General features: G+C 50.5%; 14 pseudogenes; all 14 read left to right on the top strand.

The window, feature by feature from the left end:
- Positions 1–1,118: 1,118 nt before the first annotated feature.
- On the top strand, positions 1,119–1,238 carry LOC130331514 (5S ribosomal RNA; annotated as a pseudogene).
- Positions 1,239–1,510: 272 nt separating this feature from the next.
- Positions 1,511–1,630, top strand: LOC130336406 (5S ribosomal RNA; annotated as a pseudogene).
- An 867-nt stretch (positions 1,631–2,497) lies between these two features.
- LOC130347580 (5S ribosomal RNA) lies at positions 2,498–2,617 on the top strand (annotated as a pseudogene).
- An 82-nt stretch (positions 2,618–2,699) lies between these two features.
- Positions 2,700–2,819, top strand: LOC130327470 (5S ribosomal RNA; annotated as a pseudogene).
- A 380-nt stretch (positions 2,820–3,199) lies between these two features.
- Positions 3,200–3,319, top strand: LOC130331684 (5S ribosomal RNA; annotated as a pseudogene).
- Positions 3,320–3,401: 82 nt separating this feature from the next.
- On the top strand, positions 3,402–3,521 carry LOC130313727 (5S ribosomal RNA; annotated as a pseudogene).
- Positions 3,522–4,184: 663 nt separating this feature from the next.
- Positions 4,185–4,304, top strand: LOC130350338 (5S ribosomal RNA; annotated as a pseudogene).
- Positions 4,305–7,994: 3,690 nt separating this feature from the next.
- LOC130325376 (5S ribosomal RNA) lies at positions 7,995–8,114 on the top strand (annotated as a pseudogene).
- Positions 8,115–11,753: 3,639 nt separating this feature from the next.
- On the top strand, positions 11,754–11,873 carry LOC130350327 (5S ribosomal RNA; annotated as a pseudogene).
- A 1,885-nt stretch (positions 11,874–13,758) lies between these two features.
- On the top strand, positions 13,759–13,878 carry LOC130352611 (5S ribosomal RNA; annotated as a pseudogene).
- An 87-nt stretch (positions 13,879–13,965) lies between these two features.
- LOC130330242 (5S ribosomal RNA) lies at positions 13,966–14,085 on the top strand (annotated as a pseudogene).
- Positions 14,086–16,369: 2,284 nt separating this feature from the next.
- LOC130352680 (5S ribosomal RNA) lies at positions 16,370–16,489 on the top strand (annotated as a pseudogene).
- Positions 16,490–16,571: 82 nt separating this feature from the next.
- On the top strand, positions 16,572–16,691 carry LOC130350305 (5S ribosomal RNA; annotated as a pseudogene).
- Positions 16,692–16,773: 82 nt separating this feature from the next.
- Positions 16,774–16,893, top strand: LOC130325354 (5S ribosomal RNA; annotated as a pseudogene).
- The last annotated feature ends 5,462 nt before the right edge of the window (positions 16,894–22,355 follow it).

Genomic DNA, 22,355 nt, shown 5'->3' with positions numbered 1-22,355 from the left:
GACTGGCAATCCAAGGTGCCATTGACATTTTGCTCTATTGCCGCCTTCCTTTCCGATTAAAAAAATATTTATTGATGCTTAAATCCACAATATACAAGGTGTGAAGATGTCAACGGCCATCCTAAGCTGAACGCGCCTGCTCTCGTCAGATCGCAGACTGCTACCCAGCTTAGGGCCCAGTAAGTACCGGCATGGGAGACTGGCTGGGAAGCCCGGGTGCAGTTTACATTTTGCTTTGTTGCCGCCTTCCTTTCCGATTCCGAAAAGGATTTATTGATGCTTAAATGCACAGTATAAAAAGCATGAAGCTGTCAATGGCCATCCTAAGCTGAACGCGCCTGCTCTCATCAGATCGCAGACTGCTACCCAGCTTAGGGCCCGGTAAGTACTGGCATGGGAGACTGGCTGGGAATCCCGGTTGACATTTTGCTCTATTGCTGCCTTCCGCTCCGATTCCGAAAATAATTTATTGATGCTTAAATCCACAGTATACAAGGTGTGAAGCTGTCGACGGCCATCCTAAGCTTAACGCGCCTGCTCTCGTCAGATCGCAGACTGGTACAGATCTTAGAGCCCGGTAAGTACCGGCATGGGACACTGGCTGGGAATCCCGGGTGCAGTTGACATTTTAATCTGTTGCCGCCTTCCGCTCCGATTCGGAAAAGGATTTATTGATGCTTAAATGCACAGTATAAAGGGCGTGAAGCTGTTAACGGACATCCTAAGCTGAACGCGCCTGCTCTCCTCAGATTGCAGACTGCTACCCAGCTTAGGGCCCGGTAAGTACCAGCATGGGAGACTGGCTGGGAATCTCAGGTGTTGTTGACATTTTGCTCTGTAGCTCTGTAGACATTTTGCTCCGATTCCGAAAAGGATTTAATGATGCTTAAATCCACAATATACAAGGCGTGAAGATGTCAACGGCCATCCTAAGCTGAACGCGCCTGCTCTCGTCAGATCGCAGACTGCTACCCAGCTTAGGGCCCAGTAAGTACCGGCATGGGAGACTGGCTGGGAATCCCGGGTGCAGTTGACATTTTGCTCTGTTGCCACCTTCCGCTCCGATTCAGAAAATGATTTATTGATGCTTAAATGCACAGTATAAAGGGCGTGAAGCTGTCAACGGCCATCCTAAGCTGAACGTGCCTGCTCTCGTCAGATCGCAGACTACTACTCAGCTTAGGGCCCGGTAAGTACCAGCATGGGAGACTGGCTGGGAATCCCAGGTGTTGTTGACATTTTGCTCTGTAGCCGCCTTCCGCTCCGATTCCGAAAAGGATTTATTGATGCTTAAATCCACAGTATACAGGGTGTGAAGCCGTCTGCGGCTATCCTAAGCTGAATGTGCCTGTTCTTGTCAGATCGCAGACTGCTGCCCGGCAAGTACGGGCATGGGAGACTGGCTGGCAATCCAAGGTGCTATTGACATTTTGCTCTGTTGCCGCCTTCCTCTCCGATTCCGAATAGGATTTATTGATGCTTAAATGCACAGTATAAAAAGCATGAAGCTGTCAATGGCCATCCTAAGCTGAACGCGCCTGCTCTCGTCAGATCGCAGACTGCTACCCAGCTTAGGGCCCGGTATGTACTGGCATGGGAGACTGGCTGGGAATCCCGGGTGCCATTGACATTTTGCTCTATTGCTGCCTTCCGCTCCGATTCCGAAAATAATTTATTGATGCTTAAATCCACAGTATACAAGGTGTGAAGCTGTCGACGGCCATCCTAAGCTTAACGCGCCTGCTCTCGTCAGATCGCAGACTGGTACAGATCTTAGGGCCCGGTAAGTACCGGCATGAGACACTGGCTGGGAATCCCAGGTGTCGTTGACATTCTGTTCTGTTGCGGCCTTCCGCTCCGATTCCGAAAAGGATTTATTGATGCTTAAATCCACAATATACAGGGTGTGAAGCTGTCAACGGCCATCCTAAGCCTAAACGTGCCTGCTCTCCTCAGATCGCAGACTGCTGCCCGGCAGTTACCGGCATGGGAGACTGGCTGGCAATCCAAGGTGCCATTGACATTTTGCTCTGTTGCCGCCTTCCTCTCCGATTAATAAAAATATTTATTGATGCTTAAATCCACAATATACAAGGCGTGAAGATGTCAACGGCCATCCTAAGCTGAACTCGCCTGCTCTCGTCAGATTGCAGACTGCTACCCAGCTTAGGGCCCGGTAAGTACCAGCATGGGAGACTGGCTGGGAATCCCAGGTGTTGTTGACATTTTGCTCTGTAGCCGCCTTCCGCTCCGATTCCGAAAAGGATTTATTGATGCTTAAATCCACAGTATACAGGGTGTGAAGCCGTCTACGGCTATCCTAAGCTGAATGTGCCTGTTCTTGTCAGATCGCAGACTGCTGCCCGGCAAGTACGGGCATGGGAGACTGGCTGGCAATCCAAGGTGCTATTGACATTTTGCTCTGTTGCCGCCTTCCTCTCCGATTCCGAAAAGGATTTATTGATGCTTAAATGCACGGTATAAAAAGCATGAAGCTGTCAATGGCCATCCTAAGCTGAACGCGCCTGCTCTCGTCAGATCGCAGACTGCTACCCAGCTTAGGGCCCGGTAAGTACTGGCATGGGAGACTGGCTGGGAATCCCGGGTGCCGTCGACATTTTGCTCTATTTCTGCCTTCCGCTCCGATTTCGAAAAGAATTTATTGATGCTTAAATCCACAGTATAAAGGGCGAGAAGCTATCAACGGCCATCCTAAGCTGAACGCACCTGCTCTCGTCAGATCGCAGACTGCTACCCAGCTTAGGGCCCGGTAAGTACCAGCATGGGAGACTGGCTGGGAATCCCAGGTGTTGTTGACATTTTGCTCTGTAGCCGCCTTGCAAACTGCTACCCAGTTTAGGGCCCGGTAAGTACTGGCATGGGAGACTGGCTGGGAATCCCAGGTGCCGTTGACACTTTGCTCTATTGCTGCCCTCCGCTCCGATTCCGAAAATAATTTATTGATGCTTAAATTCACAGTATACAGGGTGTGAAGCTGTCGATGGCCATCCTAAGCTTAACGCGCCTGCTCTCGTCAGATCGCAAACTGGTACAGATCTTAGGGTCCGGTAAGTACCGGCATGGGACACTGGCTGGGAATCCCGTCTGCTGTTGACATTTTGCTCTGTTGCCGCCTTACGTTCCGATTCCGAAAAGGATTTATTGATGCTTAAATGCACAGTATAAAGGGCGTGAAGCTGTCAAAGGCCATCCTAAGCTGAACGCGCCTGCTCTCGTCAGATCGCAGACTGCTACCCAGCTTAGGGCCTGGTAAGTACCAGCATGGGAGACCGGCTGGGAATCCCGGGTGCATTTGACATTTTAATCTGTTGCCGCCTTCCGCTCAGATTCGGAAAAGGATTTATTGATGCTTAAATGCACAGTATAAAGGGCGCGAAGCTGTCAACGGCCATCCTAAGCTGAACGCGCCTGCTCTCGTCAGATCGCAGACTGCTACCCAGCTTAGGGCCCGGTAAGTACCAGCATGGGAGACTGGCTGGGAATCCCAGGTGTCGTTGACATTTTGCTCTGTTGTCGCCTTCCGTTCCGATTCCGAAAAGGATTTATTGATGCCTAAATGCACAGTATAAAGGCCGAGAAGCTGTCAAAGGCCATCCTAAGCTGAACGCGCCTGCTCTCGTCAGATTGCAGACTGCTACCCAGCTTCGGGCCTGGTAAGTACCAGCATGGGAGACTGGCTGGGAATCCCGGGTGCAGTTGACATTCTGCTCCGATTCCGAAAATTATTTATTGATGCTTAAATCCACAGTATACAAAGTGTGAAGCTGTCAACGGCCATCCTAAGCTGAACGCGCCTGCTCTCGTCAGATAGCAGACTGCTACCCAGCTTAGGGCCCGATAAGTACCAGCATGGGAGACTGGCTGGGAATCCCAGGTGTCGTCAACATTTTGCTCTGTTGCCAACTTACGCTCCGATTCCGAAAAGGATTTATTGATGCTTAAATCCACAGTATACAGGGTGTGAAGATGTCTACGGCCATCCTAAGCTGAATGCGCCTGTTCTCGTCAGATCGCAGACTGCTACCCAGCTTCGGGCCTGGTAAGTACCAGCATGGGAGACTGGCTGGGAATCCCGGGTGCAGTTGACATTTTGCTCTTTTTCTGCTCCGATTCCGAAAATTATTTATTGATGCTTAAATCCACAGTATACAAAGTGTGAAGCTGTCAACGGCCATCCTAAGCTGAACGCGCCTGCTCTCGTCAGATCGCAGACTGCTACCCAGCTTAGGGCCTGGTAAGTACCAGCATGGGAGACTGGCTGGGAATCCCGGGTGCAGTTGACATTTTAATTTGTTGCTGCCTTCCGCTCCGATTCGGAAAAGGATTTATTGATGCTTAAATCCACAATACACAGGGTGTGAAGCTGTCAACGGCCATCCTAAGCCTGAACGTGCCTGCTCTCCTCAGATCACAGACTGCTGCCCAGCAGTTACCAGCATGGGAGACTGGCTGGCAATTCAAGGTGCCATTGACATTTTGCTCTGTTGCTGCCTTCCTCTCCGATTAATAAAAATATTTATTGATGCTTAAATCCACAATATACAAGGCGTGAAGACGTCAACGGCCATCCTAAGCTGAACGCGCCTGCTCTCGTCAGATCGCAGACTGCTACCCAGCTTAGGGCCCAGTAAATACCGGCATGGGAGACTGGCTGGGAGTCCCGGGTGCAGTTGACATTATGCTCTGTTGCCGCCTTCTGTTCCGATTCCGAAAAGGATTTATTGATGCTTAAATGCACAGTATAAAATGCATGAAGCTGTCAATGGCCATCCTAAGCTGAACGTGCCTGCTCTCGTCAGATCACAGACTGCTACCCAGCTAAGGGCACAGTAAGTACCAGCATGGGAGACTGGCTGGGAATCCCGGGTGCAGTTGACATTTTAATCTGTTGCCGCCTTCCGCTCCGATTCCGAAAAGGATTTATTGATGCTTAAATGCACAGTATAAAAAGCATGAAGCTTTCAATGGCCATCCTAAGCTGAACGCGCCTGCTCTCGTCAGATCGCAGACTGATACAGATCTTAGGGCCCGGTAGGTACTGGCATGGGAGACTGGCTGGGAATCCCGGTTGCCGTTGACATTTTGCTCTATTGCTGCCTTCCGCTCCGATTCCGAAAATAATTTATTGATGCTTAAATCCACAGTATACAAGGTGTGAAGCTGTCGACGGCCATCCTAAGCTTAACGCGCCTGCTCTCGTCAGATCGCAGACTGGTACAGATCTTAGGGCCCGGTAAGTACCGGCATGGGACACTGGCTGGGAATCCCGGCTGCCGTTGACATTTTGCTCTGTTGCCGCCTTCCGTTTCCGATTCCGAAAAGGATTTATTGATGCTTAAATGCACAGTATACAAAGTGTGAAGCTGTCAACGGCCATCCTAAGCTGAACGCGCCTGCTCTCGACAGATCGCAGACTGATACCCAGTTTGGGGCCTGGTAAGTTCCAGCATGGGAGACTGGCTGGGAATCCCGGCTGCCGTTGACATTTTGCTCTGTTGTCGCCTTCCGTTCCGATTCCGAAAAGGATTTATTGATGCCTAAATGCACAGTATAAAGGCCGAGAAGCTGTCAACGGCCATCCTAAGCTGAACGCGCCTGCTCTCGTCAGATTGCAGACTGCTACCCAGCTTAGGGCCCGGTAAGTACCAGCATGTGAGACTGGCTGGGAATCCCGGGTGCAGTTGACATTTTGCTCTGTTGCCGCCTTCCGTTCCGATTCCGAAAAGGATATATTGATGCTTAAATGCACAATATAAAAATCAAGAAGCTGTCAACGGCCATCCTAAGCTGAACGTGCCTGCTCTCGTCAGATCGCAGACTGCTAGCCAGCTTAGGGCCCTGTAAGTACCAGCATGGGAGACTGGCTGGGAATCCCAGGTGTCGTTGACATTTTGCTCTGTTGCCGCCTTCCGTTCCGATTCCGAAAAGGATTTATTGATGCTTAAATGCACAGTATACAAAGTGTGAAGCTGTCAACGGCCATCCTAAGCTGAACGCGCCTGCTCTCGTCAGATTGCAGACTGCTACTCAGCTTAGGGCCTGGTAAGTACCAGCATGGGAGACTGGCTGGGAATCCCGGGTGCAGTTGACATTTTAATCTGTTGCCGCCTTCCGCTTCGATTCGGAATATTATTTATTGATGCTCAAATCCACAATATAAAGGGCGTGAAGCTGTCAACGGCCATCCTAAGCTTAACGCGCCTGCTCTCGTCAGATCGCAGACTGATACCCAGCTTAGGGCCTGGTAAGTACCAGCATGGGAGACGGGCTGGGAATCCCAGGTGTCGTTGACATTTTGCTCTGTTGCCGCCTTACGCTCCGATTCCGAAAAGGATTTATTGATGCTTAAATCCACAGTATACAGGGTGTGAAGATGTCTATGGCCATCCTAAGCTGAATGCGCCTGTTCTCGTCAGATCGCAGACTGCTACCCAGCTTCGGGCCTGGTAAGTACCAGCATGGGAGACTGGCTGGGAATCCCGGGTGCAGTTGCCATTTTGCTCTGTTTCTGCTCCGATTCCGAAAATTGTTTATTGATGCTTAAATCCACAGTATACAAAGTGTGAAGCTGTCAACGGCCATCCTAAGCTGAACGCGCCTGCTCTCGTCAGATTGCAGACTGCTACCCAGCTTAGGGCCTGGTAAGTACCAGCATGGGAGACTGGCTGGGAATCCCAGGTGCAGTTGACATTTTAATCTGTTGCCGCCTTCCGCTCCGATTCGGAAAAGGATTTATTGATGCTTAAATCCACAATACACAGGGTGTGAAGCTGTCAACGGCCATCCTAAGCCTGAACGTGCCTGCTCTCCTCAGATCGCAGACTACTGCCCGGCAGTTACCGGCATGGGAGACTGGCTGGCAATCCAAGGTGCCATTGACATTTTGCTCTGTTGCCGCCTTCCTCTCCGATTAATAAAAATATTTATTGATGCTTAAATTCACAATATACAAGGCGTGAAGATGTCAACGGCCATCCTAAGCTGAACGCGACTGCTCTCGTCAGATCGCAGACTGGTACAGATCTTAGGGCCCGGTAAGTACCGGCATGGGACACTGGCTGGGAATCCCGGCTGCCGTTGACATTTTGCTCTGTTGCCGCCTTCCGTTCCGATTCCGAAAAGGATTTATTGATGCTTAAATGCACAGTTTACAAAGTGTGAAGCTGTCAACGGCCATCCTAAGCTGAACGCGCCTGCTCTCGACAGATCGCAGACTGATACCCAGCTTAGGGCCTGGTAAGTACCAGCATGGGAGACTGGCTGGGAATCCCGGCTGCCGTTGACATTTTGCTCTGTTGCCGCCTTCCGTTCCGATTCCGAAAAGGATTTATTGATGCCTAAATGCACAGTATAAAGGGCGAGAAGCTGTCAACAGCCATCCTAAGCAGAACGCGCCTGCTCTCGTCAGATCGCAGACTGCTACCCAGCTTAGGGCCCGGTAAGTACCAGCATGGGAGACTGGCTGGGAATCCCAGGTGCAGTTGACATTTTGCTCTGTTGCCGCCTTCCGTTCCGATTCCGAAAAGGATATATTGATGCTTAAATGCACAATATAAAAATCAAGAAGCTGTCAATGGCCATCCTAAGCTGAACGCGCCTGCTCTCGGCAGATCGCAGACTGCTACCCAGCTTAGGGCCCGGTAAGTACCAGCATGGGAGACTGGCTGGGAATCCCAGATGTCGTTGACGTTGTGCTTTGTTGTCGCCTTCCGTTCTGATTCCGAAAAGGATTTATTGATGCTTAAATGCACAGTATACAATGTGTGAAGCTGTCAACGGCCATCCTAAGCTGAACGCGCCTGCTCTGGTCAGATCGCAGACTGCTACCCAGCTTAGGGCCTGGTAAGTACCAGCATGGGAGACTGGCTGGGAATCCCGGGTGCAGTTGACATTTTAATCTGTTGCCGCCTTCCGCTTCGATTCGGAAAATTATTTATTGATGCTTAAATCCACAATATAAAGGGCGTGAAGCTGTCAACGGCCATCCTAAGCTGAACGCGCCTGCTCTCGTCAGATCGCAGACTGATACCCAGCTTAGGGCCTGGTAAGTACCAGCATGGGAGACTGGCTGGGAATCCCAGGTGTCGTTGACATTTTGCTCTGTTGTCGCCTTACGCTCCGATTCCGAAAAGGATTTATTGATGTTTAAATCCACAGTATACAGGGTGTGAAGATGTCTATGGCCATCCTAAGCTGAATGCGCCTGTTCTCGTCAGATCGCAGACTGCTACCCAACTTCGGGCCTGGTAAGTACCAGCATGGGAGACTGGCTGGGAATCCTGGGTGCAGTTGCCATTTTGCTCTGTTTCTGCTCCGATTCCGAAAATTGTTTATTGATGCTTAAATCCACAGTATACAAAGTGTGAAGCTGTCAACGGCCATCCTAAGCTGAACGTGCCTGCTCTTGTCAGATCGCAGACTGCTACCCAGCTTAGGGCCTGGTAAGTACCAGCATAGGAGACTGGCTGGGAATCCCAGGTGCAGTTGACATTTTAATCTGTTGCCGCCTTCCGCTCCGATTCGGAAAAGGATTTATTGATGCTTAAATCCACAATACACAGGGTGTGAAGCTGTCAACGGCCATCCTAAGCCTGAACGTGCCTGCTCTCCTCAGATCGCAGACTACTGCCCGGCAGTTACCGGCATGGGAGACTGGCTGGCAATCCAAGGTGCCATTGACATTTTGCTCTGTTGCCGCCTTCCTCTCCGATTAATAAAAATATTTATTGATGCTTAAATTCACAATATACAAGGCGTGAAGATGTCAACAGCCATCCTAAGCTGAACGCGCCTTCTCTCGTCAGATCGCAGACTGCTACCCAGCTTAGGGCCCAGTAAGTACCGGCATGGGAGACTGGCTGGGAATCCCAGGTGCAGTTGACATTTTGCTCTGTTGCCGCCTTCCGTTCCGATTCCGAAAATGATTTATTGATGCTTAAATGCACAGTATAAAAAGCATGAAGCTGTCAATGGCCATCCTAAGCTGAATGCGCCTGCTCTCGTCAGATCGCAGACTGCTACCCAGCTTAGCGCCCGGTAAGTACTGGCATGGGAGACTGGCTGGGAATCCTGGGTGCCGTTGACATTTTGCTCTATTGCTGCCTTCCGCTCCGATTCCGAAAATAATTTATTGATGCTTAAATCCACAGTATACAAGGTGTGAAGCTGTCGACGGCCATCCTAAGCTTAACGCGCCTGCTCTCGTCAGATCGCAGACTGGTACAGATCTTAGGGCCCGGTAAGTACCGGCATGGGACACTGGCTGGGAATCCCGGCTGCCGTTGACATTTTGCTCTGTTGCCGCCTTCCGTTCCGATTCCGAAAAGGATTTATTGATGCCTAAATGCACAGTTTAAAGGGCGAGAAGCTGCCGACGGCCATCCTAAGCTGAACGCGCCTGCTCTCGTCAGATCGCAGACTGCTACCTAGCTTAGGGCCCGGTAAGTACCAGCATGGGAGACTGGCTGGGAATCCCAGGTGTCGTTGACATTTTGCTCTGTTGCCGCCTTCCGCTCCGATTCCGAAAAGGTTTTATTGATGCTTAAATCCACAGTATACAGGGTGTGAAGATGTCTATGGCCATCCTAAGCTGAATGCGCGTGTTCTCGTCAGATCGCAGACTGCCACCCAGCTTCGGGCCTGGTAAGTACCAGCATGGGAGACTGGCTGGGATTCCCGGGTGCAGTTGACATTTTGCTCCGATTCCGAAAATTATTTATTGATGCTTAAATCCACAGTATACAAAGTGTGAAGCTGTCAACGGCCATCCTAAGCTGAACACGCCTGCTCTCGTCAGATCGCAGACTGCTACCCAGCATAGGGCCTGGTAAGTACCAGCATGGGTGACTGGCTGGGAATCCCGGGTGCAGTTGACATTTTAATCTGTTGCCGCCTTCCGCTCCGATTCGGAAAAGGATTTATTGATGCTTAAATCAACAATATACAGGGTGTGAAGCTGTCAACGGCCATCCTAAGCCTGAACGTGCCTGCTCTCCTCAGATCGCAGACTACTGCCCGGCAGTTACCGGCATGGGAGACTGGCTGGCAATCCAAGGTGCCATTGACATTTTGCTCTGTTGCCGCCTTCCTCTCCGATTAATAAAAATATTTATTGATGCTTAAATTCACAATATACAAGGCGTGAAGATGTCAACGGCCATCCTAAGCTGAACGCGCCTGCTCTCGTCAGATCGCAGACTGCTACCCAGCTTAGGGCCCAGTAAGTACCGGCATGGGAGACTGGCTGGGAATCCCGGGTGCAGTTGACATTATGCTCTGTTGCCGCCTTCCGTTCCGATTCCGAAAAGGATTTATTGATGCTTAAATGCACAGAATACAGGGTGTGAAGCTGTCAACGGCCATCCTAAGCTGAACGCGCCTGCTCTCGTCAGATCGCAGACTGATACCCAGCTTAGGGCCTGGTAAGTACCAGCATGGTAGACTGGCTGGAATCCCGGGTGCAGTTGACATTTTAATCTGTTGCCGCCTTCCGCTCCGATTCGGAAAAGGATTTATTGATGCTTAAATCCACAATATACAGGGTGTGAAGCTGTCAAGGGCCATCCTCAGCTGAACGTGTCTGCTCTCCTCAGATCGCAGACTGCTGCCCGGCAGATACCGGCGTGGGAGACTGGCTGGCAATCCAAGGTGCCATTCATATTTTGCTCTGTTGTCGCCTTCCTCTCCGATTAATAAAAATATTAATTGATGCTTAAATCCACAGTATACAAAGTGTGAAGCTGTCAACGGCCATCCTAAGCTGGACGCGCTTGCTCTCGTCAGATTGCAGACTGTTACCCAGCTTAGGGCCTGGTAAATACCAGCATGGGAGACTGGCTGGGAATCCCGGGTGCAGTTGACATTTTAATCTGTTGCCGCCTTCCGCTCTGATTCGGAAAAGGATTTATTGATGCTTAAATGCACAGTATAAAGGGCGTGAAGCTGTCAACGGCCATCCTAAGCTGAACGCGCTTGCTCTCGTCAGAACGCAGACTGCTACCCAGCTTAGGGCCCGGTAAGTATCAGCATGGGAGACTGGCTGGGAATCCCAGGTGTTGTTGACATTTTGCTCTGTAGCCGCCTTCCGCTCCGATTCCGAAAAGGATTTATTGATGCTTAAATCCACAGTATACAGGTTGTGAAGCAGTCTACGGCTATCCTAAGCTGAATGTGCCTGTTCTTGTCAGATCGCAGACTGCTGCCCGGCAAGTACGGGCATGGGAGACTGGCTGGCAATCCAAGGTGCTATTGACATTTTGCTCTGTTGCCGCCTTCCTCTCTGATTCCGAAAAGGATTTATTGATGCTTAAATGCACAGTATAAAAAGCATGAAGCTGTCAATGGCCATCCTAAGCTGAACGCGCCTGCTCTCGTCAGATCGCAGACTGCTACCCAGCTTAGAGCCCGGTAAGTACTGGCGTGGGAGACTGGCTGGGAATCCCGGGTGTCGTTGACATTTTGCTCTGTTGCCGCCTTACGCTCCAATTCCGAAAAGGATTTATTGATGCTTAAATCCACAGTATACAGGGTGTGAAGATGTCTACGGCCATCCTAAGCTGAATGCGCCTGTTCTCGTCAGATCGCAGACTGCTACCCAGTTTCGGGCCTGGTAAGTACCAGCATGGGAGACTGGCTGGGAATCCCGGGTGCAGTTGACATTTTGCTCTGTTTCTGCTCCGATTCCGAAAATTATTTATTGATGCTTAAATCCACAGTATACAAAGTGTGAAGCTGTCAACGGCCATCCTAAGCTGAACGCGCCTGCTCTCGTCAGATCGCAGACTGCTACCCAGCTTAGGGCCTGGTAAGTACCAGCATGGGAGACTGGCTGGGAATCCCGGGTGCAGTTGACATTTTAATCTGTTGCTGCCTTCCGCTTCGATTCGGAAAAGGATTTGTTGATGCTTAAATCCACAATGCACAGGGTGTGAAGCTGTCAATGGCCATCCTAAGCCTGAACATGCCTGCTCTCCTCAGATCGCAGACTGCTCCCTGGCAGTTACCAGCATGGGAGACTGGCTGGCAATTCAAAGTGCCATTGACATTTTGCTCTGTTGCCGCCTACCTCTCCGATTAATAAAAATATTTATTGATGCTTAAATCCACAATATACAAGGCGTGAAGATGTCAACGGCCATCCTAAGCAGAACGCGCCAGCTCTCGTCAGATCGCAGACTGCTACCCAGCTTAGGGCCCAGTAATTACCGGCATGGGAGACTGGCTGGGAATCCCGGGTGCAGTTGACATTTTGCTCTGTTGCCGCCTTCCGTTCCGATTCCGAAAAGGATTTATTGATTCTTAAATGCACAGTATAAAAAGCATGAAGCTGTCAATGGCCTACCTAAGCTGAACGCGCCTGCTCTCGTCAGATCGCAGACTGCTACCCAGCTAAGGGCACAGTAAGTACCAGCATGGGAGACTGGCTGGGAATCCCGGGTGCAGTTGACATTTTAATCTGTTGCTGCCTTCCGCTCCGATTCCGAAAAGGATTTATTGATGCTTAAATGCACAGTATAAAAAGCATGAAGCTGTCAATGGCCATCCTAAGCTGAACGCGCCTGCTCTCGTCAGATCGCAGACTGCTCTAGCTTAGGGCCCGGTAGGTACTGGCATGGGAGACTGGCTGGGAATCCCGGTTGCCGTTGACATTTTGCTCTATTGCTGCCTTCCGCTCCGATTCCGAAAATAATTTATTGATGCTTAAATCCACAGTATACAAGGTGTGAAGCTGTCGACGGCCATCCTAAGCTTAACGCGCCTGCTCTCGTCAGATCGCAGACTGGTACAAATCTTAGGGCCCGGTAAGTACCGGCATGGGACACTGGCTGTGAATCCCGACTGCCGTTGACATTTTGCTCTGTTGCCGCCTTCCGTTCCGATTCCGAAAAGGATTTATTGATGCTTAAATGCACAGTATACAAAGTGTGAAGCTGTCAACGGCCATCCTAAGCTGAACGCGCCTGCTCTCGTCAGATCGCAGACTGCTACCCAGCTTAGGGCCCAGTAATTACCGGCATGGGAGACTGGCTGGGAATCCCGGGTGCAGTTGACATTTTGCTCTGTTGCCGCCTTCCGTTCCGATTCCGAAAAGGATTTATTGATGCTTAAATGCACAGTATAAAAAGCATGAAGCTGTCAATGGCCTACCTAAGCTGAACGCGCCTGCTCTCGTCAGATCGCAGACTGCTACCCAGCTAAGGGCACAGTAAGTACCAGCATGGGAGACTGGCTGGGAATCCCGGGTGCAGTTGACATTTTAATCTGTTGCTGCCTTCCGCTCCGATTCCGAAAAGGATTTATTGATGCTTAAATGCACAGTATAAAAAGCATGAAGCTGTCAATGGCCATCCTAAGCTGAACGCGCCTGCTCTCGTCAGATCGCAGACTGCTCTAGCTTAGGGCCCGGTAGGTACTGGCATGGGAGACTGGCTGGGAATCCCGGTTGCCGTTGACATTTTGCTCTATTGCTGCCTTCCGCTCCGATTCCGAAAATAATTTATTGATGCTTAAATCCACAGTATACAAGGTGTGAAGCTGTCGACGGCCATCCTAAGCTTAACGCGCCTGCTCTCGTCAGATCGCAGACTGGTACAAATCTTAGGGCCCGGTAAGTACCGGCATGGGACACTGGCTGTGAATCCCGACTGCCGTTGACATTTTGCTCTGTTGCCGCCTTCCGTTCCGATTCCGAAAAGGATTTATTGATGCTTAAATGCACAGTATACAAAGTGTGAAGCTGTCAACGGCCATCCTAAGCTGAACGCGCCTGCTCTCGTCAGATCGCAGACTGCTACCCAGCTTAGGGCCCGGTAAGTACCAGCATGGGAGACTGGCTGGGAATCCCGGGTGCAGTTGACATTTTGCTCTGTTGCCGCCTTCCGTTCCGTTCCGATTCCGAAAAGGATATATTGATGCTTAAATGCACAATATAAAAATCAAGAAGCTGTCAACGGCCATCCTAAGCTGAACGTGCCTGCTCTCGTCAGATCGCAGACTGCTACCCAGCTTAGGGCCCGGTAAGTACCAGCATGGGAGACTGGCTGGGAATCCCAGGTGTCGTTGACATTTTGCTCTGTTGCCGCCTTCCGTTCCGATTCTGAAAAGGATTTATTGATGCTTAAATGCACAGTATACAAAGTGTGAAGCTGTCAACAGCCATCCTAAGCTGAACGCGCCTGCTCTCGTCAGATCGCAGACTGCTACCCAGCTTAGGGCCTGGTAAGTACCAGCATGGGAGATTGGCTGGGAATCCCGGGTCTAGTTGACATTTTAATCTGTTGCCGCCTTCCGCTTCGATTCGGAATATTATTTATTGATGCTTAAATCCACAATATAAAGGGCGTGAAGCTGTCAACAGCCATCCTAAGCTGAACGCGCCTGCTCTCGTCAGATCGGAGACTGATACCCAGCTTAGGGCCTGGTAAGTACCAGCATGGGAGACTGGCTGGGAATCCCAGGTGTCGTTGACATTTTGCTCTGTTGCCGCCTTACGCTCCGATTCCGAAAAGGATTTATTGATGCTTAAATCCACAGTATACAGGGTGTGAAGATGTCTATGGCCATCCTAAGCTGAATGCGCCTGTTCTCGTCAGATCGCAGACTGCTACCCAGCTTCGGGCCTGGTAAGTTCCAGCATGGGAGACTGGCTGGGAATCCCGGGTGCAGTTGCCATTTTGCTCTGTTTCTGCTCCGATTCCGAAAATTGTTTATTGATGCTTAAATCCACAGTATACAAAGTGTGAAGCTGTCAACGGCCATCCTAAGCTGAACGCGCCTGCTCTCGTCAGATCGCAGACTTTTACCCAGCTTAGGGCCTGGTAAGTACCAGCATGGGAGACTGGCTGGGAATCCCAGGGGCAGTTGACATTTTAATCTGTTGCTGCCTTCCGCTCCGATTCGGAAAAGGATTTATTGATGCTTAAATCCACAATACACAGGGTGTGAAGCTGTCAACGGCCATCCTAAGCCTGAACGTGCCTGCTCTCCTCAGATCGCAGACTACTGTCCGGCAGTTACCAGCATGGGAGACTGGCTGGCAATCCAAGGTGCCATTGACATTTTGCTCTGTTGCCGCCTTCCTCTCCGATTAATAAAAATATTTATTGATGCTTAAATCCACAATATACAAGGCGTGAAGATGTCAACGGCCGTCCTAAGCTGAACGCGCCTGCTCTCGTCAGATCGCAGACTGCTACCCAGCTTAGGGCCCAGTAATTACCGGAATGGGAGACTGGCTGGGAATCCCGGGTGCAGTTGACATTATGCTCTGTTGCTGCCTTCCGTTCCGATTCTGAAAAGGATTTATTGATGCTTAAATTCACAGTATAAAAAGCATTAAGCTGTCAATGGCCATCCTAAGATGAACGCGCCTGCTCTCGTCAGATCGCAGACTGCTACCCAGCTAAGGGCACAGTAAGTACCAGCATGGGAGACTGGCTGGGAATCCCGGGTGCAGTTGACATTTAAATCTGTTGCCGCCTTCCGCTCCGATTCCGAAAAGGATTTATTGATACTTAAATGCACAGTATAAAAAGCATGAAGCTGTCAATGGCCATCCTAAGCTGAACGCGCCTGCTCTCGTCAGATCGCAGACTGCTCTAGCTTAGGGCCCGGTAGGTACTGGCATGGGAGACTGGCTGGGAATCCTGGTTGCCGTTGACATTTTGCTCTATTGCTGCCTTCCGCTCCGATTCCGAAAAGAATTTATTGATGCTTAAATCCACAGTATACAAGGTGTGAAGCTGTCGACGGCCATCCTAAGCTTAACGCGCCTGCTCTCGTCAGATCGCAGACTGGTACAGATCTTAGGGCCCGGTAAGTACCGGCATGGGACACTGGCTGGGAATCCCGGCTGCCGTTGACATTTTGCTCTGTTGCCGCCTTCCGTTCCGATTCCGAAAAGGATTTATTGATGCTTAAATGCACAGTATACAAAGTGTGAAGCTGTCAACGGCCATCCTAAGCTGAACGCGCCTGCTCTCGACAGATCGCAGACTGATACCCAGCTTAGGGCCTGGTAAGTACCAGCATGGGAGACTGGCTGGGAATCCCGGCTGCCGTTGACATTTTGCTCTGTTGCCGCCTTCCGTTCCGATTCCGAAAAGGATTTATTGATGCCTAAATGCACAGTATAAAGGGCGAGAAGCTGTCAACAGCCATCCTAAGCAGAACGCGCCTGCTCTCGTCAGATCGCAGACTGCTACCCAGCTTAGGGCCCAGTAAGTACCAGCATGGGAGACTGGCTGGGAATCCCGGGTGCAGTTGACATTTTGCTCTGTTGCCGCCTTCCGTTCCGATTCCGAAAAGGATATATTGATGCTTAAATGCACAATATAAAAATCAAGAAGCTGTCAACGGCCATCCTAAGCTGAACGCGCCTGCTCTCGTCAGCTCGCAGACTGCTACCCAGCTTAGGGCCCGGTAAGTACCAGCATGGGAGACTGGCTGGGAATCCCAGGTGTCGTTGACATGTTGCTCTGTTGCCGCCTTCCGTTCCGATTCCGAAAAGGATTTATTGATGCTTAAATGCACAGTATACAAAGTGTGAAGCTGTCAACGGCCATCCTAAGCTGAACGCGCCTGCTCTCGTCAGATCGCAGACTGCTACCCAGCTTAGGGCCTGGTAAGTACCAGCATGGGAGACTGGCTGGGAATCCCGGGTGCAGTTGACATTTTAATCTGTTGCCGCCTTCCGCTTCGATTCGGAAAATTATTTATTGATGCTTAAATCCACAATATAAAGGGCGTGAAGCTGTCAACGGCCATCCTAAGCTGAACGCGCCTGCTCTCGTCAGATCGCAGACTGATACCCAGCTTAGGGCCTGGTAAGTACCAGCATGGGAGACTGGCTGGGAATCCCAGGTGTCGTTGACATTTTGCTCTGTTGCCGCCTTACGCTCCGATTCCGAAAAGGATTTATTGATGCTTAAATCCACAGTATACAGGGTGTGAAGATGTCTATGGCCATCCTAAGCTGAATGCGCCTGTTCTCGTCAAATCGCAGACTGCTACCCAGCTTCGGGCCTGGTAAGTACCAGCATGGGAGACTGGCTGGGAATCCTGGGTGCAGTTGCCATTTTGCTCTGTTTCTGCTCCGATTCCGAAAATTGTTTATTGATGCTTAAATCCACAGTATACAAAGTGTGAAGCTGTCAACGGCCATCCTAAGCTGAACGCGCCTGCTCTTGTCAGATCGCAGACTGCTACCCAGCTTAGGGCCTGGTAAGTACCAGCATGGGAGACTGGCTGGGAATCCCAGGTGCAGTTGACATTTTAATCTGTTGCCGCCTTCCGCTCCGATTCGGAAAAGGATTTATTGATGCTTAAATCCACAATACACAGGGTGTGAAGCTGTCAACGGCCATCCTAAGCCTGAACGTGCCTGCTCTCCTCAGATCGCAGACTACTGCCCGGCAGTTACCGGCATGGGAGACTGGCTGGCAATCCAAGGTGCCATTGACATTTTGCTCTGTTGCCGCCTTCCTCTCCGATTAATAAAAATATTTATTGATGCTTAAATTCACAATATACAAGGCGTGAAGATGTCAACGGCCATCCTAAGCTGAACGCGCCTTCTCTCGTCAGATCGCAGACTTCTACCCAGCTTAGGGCCCAGTAAGTACCGGCATGGGAGACTGGCTGGGAATCCCGGGTGCAGTTGACATTTTGCTCTGTTGCCGCCTTCCGTTCTGATTCCGAAAATGATTTATTGATGCTTAAATGCACAGTATAAAAAACATGAAGCTGTCAATGGCCATCCTAAGCTGAACGCGCCTGCTTTCGTCAGATCGCAGACTGCTACCTAGCTTAGGGCCCGGTAAGTACTGGCATGGGAGACTGGCTGGGAATCCCGGTTGCCGTTGACATTTTGCTCTATTGCTGCCTTCCGCTCCGATTCCGAAAATAATTTATTGATGCTTAAATGCACAGTATACAGGGTGTGAAGCTGTCAACGGCCATCCTAAGCTGAACGCGCCTGCTCTCGTCAGATCGCAGACTGATACCCAGCTTAGGGCCTGGTAAGTACCAGCATGGGAGACTGGCTGGGAATCCAGGGTGCAGTTGACATTTTAATCTGTTGCCGCCTTCCGCTTCGATTCGGAAAATTATTTATTGATGCTTAAATCCACAATATAAAGGGCATGAAGCTGTCAACTGCCATCCTAAGCTAAACGCATCTGCTCTCTTCAGATCGCAGACTGCTACCCAGCTTAGGGCCCGGTAAGTACCAGCATGGGAGACTGGCTGGGAGTCCCAGGTGTTGTTGACATTTTGCTCTGTAGCCGCCTTCCGCTCCGATTCCGAAAAGGATTTATTGATGCTTAAATCCACAGTATACAGGGTGTGAAGCCGTCTACGGCTATCCTAAGCTGAATGTGCCTGTTCTTGTCAGATCGCAGACTGCTGCCCGGCAAGTACGGGCATGGGAGACTGGCTGGCAATCCAAGGTGCTATTGACATTTTGCTCTGTTGCCGCCTTCCTCTACGATTCCGAAAAGGATTTATTGATGCTTAAATGCACAGTATAAAAAGCATGAAGCTGTCAATGGCCATCCTAAGCTGAATGCGCCTGCTCTCGTCAGATCGCAGACTGCTACCCAGCTTAGGGCCCGGTAAGTAATGGCATGGGAGACTGGCTGGGAATCCCGGGTGCCGTTGACATTTTGCTCTATTGCTGCCTTCCGCTCCGATTCCGAAAATAATTTATTGATGCTTAAATCCACAGTATACAAGGTGTGAAGCTGTCGACGGCCATCCTAAGCTTAACGCGCCTGCTCTCGTCAGATCGCAGACTGGTACAGATCTTAGGGCCCGGTAAGTACCGGCATGGGACACTGGCTGGGAATCCCGGCTGCCGTTGACATTTTGCTCTGTTGCCGCCTTCCGTTCCGATTCCGAAAAGGATTTATTGATGCCTAAATGCACAGTTTAAAGGGCGAGAAGCTGCCGACGGCCATCCTAAGCTGAACGCGCCTGCTCTCGTCAGATCGCAGACTGCTACCCAGCTTAGGGCCCGGTAAGTACCAGCATGGGAGACTGGCTGGGAATCCCAGGTGTCGTTGACATTTTGCTCTGTTGCCGCCTTCCGCTCCGATTCCGAAAAGGTTTTATTGATGCTTAAATCCACAGTATACAGGGTGTGAAGATGTCTATGGCCATCCTAAGCTGAATGCGCGTGTTCTCGTCAGATCGCAGACAGCCACCCAGCTTCGGGCCTGGTAAGTACCAGCATGGGAGACTGGCTGGGATTCCCGGGTGCAGTTGATATTTTGCTCCGATTCCGAAAATTATTTATTGATGCTTAAATCCACAGTATACAAAGTGTGAAGCTGTCAACGGCCATCCTAAGCTGAACACGCCTGCTCTTGTCAGATCGCAGACTGCTACCCAGCATAGGGCCTGGTAAGTACCAGCATGGGTGACTGGCTGGGAATCCCGGGTGCAGTTGACATTTTAATCTGTTGCCGCCTTCCGCTCCGATTCGGAAAAGGATTTATTGATGCTTAAATCAACAAAATACAGGGTGTGAAGCTGTCAACGGCCATCCTAAGCCTGAACGTGCCTGCTCTCCTCAGATCGCAGACTACTGCCCGGCAGTTACCGGCATGGGAGACTGGCTGGCAATCCAAGGTGCCATTGACATTTTGCTCTGTTGCCGCCTTCCTCTCCGATTAATAAAAATATTTATTGATGCTTAAATTCACAATATACAAGGCGTGAAGATGTCAACGGCCATCCTAAGCTGAACGCGCCTGTTCTCGTCAGATCGCAGACTGCTACCCAGCTTAGGGCCCAGTAAGTACCGGCATGGGAGACTGGCTGGGAATCCCGGGTGCAGTTGACATTTTGCTCTGCTGCCGCCTTCCGTTCCGATTCCGAAAAGGATTTATTGATGCTTAAATCCACAATACACAGGGTGTGAAGCTGTCAACGGCCATCCTAAGCCTGAACGTGCCTGCTCTCCTCAGATCGCAGACTACTGCCTGGCAGTTACCGGCATGGGAGACTGGCTGGCAATCCAAGGTGCCATTGACATTTTGCTCTGTTGCCGCCTTCCTCTCCGATTAATAAAAATATTTATTGATGCTTAAATTCACAATATACAAGGCATGAAGATGTCAACGGCCATCCTAAGCTGAACGCGCCTGCTCTCGTCAGATCGCAGACTGCTACCCAGCTTAGGGCCCAGTAAGTACCGGCATGGGAGACTGGCTGGGAATCCCGGGTGCAGTTGACATTATGCTCTGTTGCCGCCTTCCGTTCCGATTCCGAAAAGGATTTATTGATGCTTAAATGCACAGAATACAGGGTGTGAAGCTGTCAACGGCCATCCTAAGCTGAACGCGCCTGCTCTCGTCAGATCGCAGACTGATACCCAGCTTAGGGCCTGGTAAGTACCAGCATGGTAGACTGGCTGGAATCCCGGGTGCAGTTGACATTTTAATCTGTTGCCGCCTTCCGCTCCGATTCAGAAAAGGATTTATTGATGCTTAAATCCACAATATACAGGGTGTGAAGCTGTCAACGGCCATCCTAAGCTGAACGTGTCTGCTCTCCTCAGATCGCAGACTGCTGCCCGGCAGATACCGGCGTGGGAGACTGGCTGGCAATCCAAGATGCCATTGACATTTTGCTCTGTTGCCGCCTTCCTCTCCGATTAATAAAAATATTAATTGATGCTTAAATCCACAGTATACAAAGTGTGAAGCTGTCAACGGCCATCCTAAGCTGGACGCGCCTGCTCTCGTCAGATTGCAGACTGTTACCCAGCTTAGGGCCTGGTAAGTACCAGCATGGGAGACTGGCTGGGAATCCCGGGTGCAGTTGACATTTTAATCTGTTGCCGCCTTCCGCTCTGATTCGGAAAAGGATTTATTGATGCTTAAATGCACAGTATAAAGGTCGTGAAGCTGTCAACGGCCATCCTAAGCTGAACGCGCTTGCTCTCGTCAGAACGCAGACTGCTACCCAGCTTAGGGCCCGGTAAGTATCAGCATGGGAGACTGGCTGGGAATCCCAGGTGTTGTTGACATTTTGCTCTGTAGCCGCCTTCCGCTCCGATTCCGAAAAGGATTTATTGATGCTTAAATCCACAGTATACAGGTTGTGAAGCAGTCTACGGCTATCCTAAGCTGAATGTGCCTGTTCTTGTCAGATCGCAGACTGCTGCCCGGCAAGTACGGGCATGGGAGACTGGCTGGCAATCCAAGGTGCTATTGACATTTTGCTCTGTTGCCGCCTTCCTCTCTGATTCCGAAAAGGATTTATTGATGCTTAAATGCACAGTATAAAAAGCATGAAGCTGTCAATGGCCATCTTAAGCTGAACGCGCCTGCTCTCGTCAGATCGCAGACTGCTACCCAGCTTAGAGCCCGGTAAGTACTGGCGTGGGAGACTGGCTGGGAATCCCGGGTGCAGTTGACATTTTGCTCTGTTGCCGCCTTACGCTCCGATTCCGAAAAGGATTTATTGATGCTTAAATCCACAGTATACAGGGTGTGAAGATGTCTACGGCCATCCTAAGCTGAATGCGCCTGTTCTCGTCAGATCGCAGACTGCTACCCAGCTTCGGGCCTGGTAAGTACCAGCATGGGAGACTGGCTGGGAATCCCGGGTGCAGTTGACAATTTGCTCTGTTTCTGCTCCGATTCCGAAAATTATTTATTGATGCTTAAATCCACAATACACAGGGTGTGAAGCTGTCAACGGCCATCCTAAGCCTGAACATGCCTGCTCTCCTCAGATCGCAGACTGCTGCCCGGCAGTTACCAGCATGGGAGACTGGCTGGCAATTCAAGGTGCCATTGACATTTTGCTCTGTTGCTGCCTTCCTCTCCGATTAATAAAAATATTTATTGATGCTTAAATCCACAATATACAAGGCGTGAAGATGTCAACGGCCATCCTAAGCTGAACGCGCCTGCTCTTGTCAGATCGCAGACTGCTACCCAGCTTAGGGCCCAGTAATTACCGGCATGGGAGACTGGCTGGGAATCCCGGGTGCAGTTGACATTATGCTCTGTTGCCGCCTTCCGTTCCGATTCCGAAAATAATTTATTGATGCTTAAATCCACAGTATACAAGGTGTGAAGCTGTCGACGGCCATCCTAAGCTTAACGCGCCTGCTCTCGTCAGATCGCAGACTGCTACCCAGCTTAGGGCCTGGTAAGTACCAGCATGGGAGACTGGCTGGGAATCCCAGGTGCAGTTGACAATTTAATCTGTTGCCGCCTTCCGCTCCGATTCGGAAAAGGATTTATTGATGCTTAAATCCACAATACACAGGGTGTGAAGCTGTCAACGGCCATCCTAAGCCTGAACGTGCCTGCTCTCCT

This window comes from Hyla sarda, chromosome 1, assembly GCF_029499605.1.
Source record: "Hyla sarda isolate aHylSar1 chromosome 1, aHylSar1.hap1, whole genome shotgun sequence".
Taxonomy (NCBI): domain Eukaryota; kingdom Metazoa; phylum Chordata; class Amphibia; order Anura; family Hylidae; genus Hyla; species Hyla sarda.
Note: the sequence above shows the minus strand (reverse complement) of the source record. Positions and strands in the feature narration are given on the sequence as shown.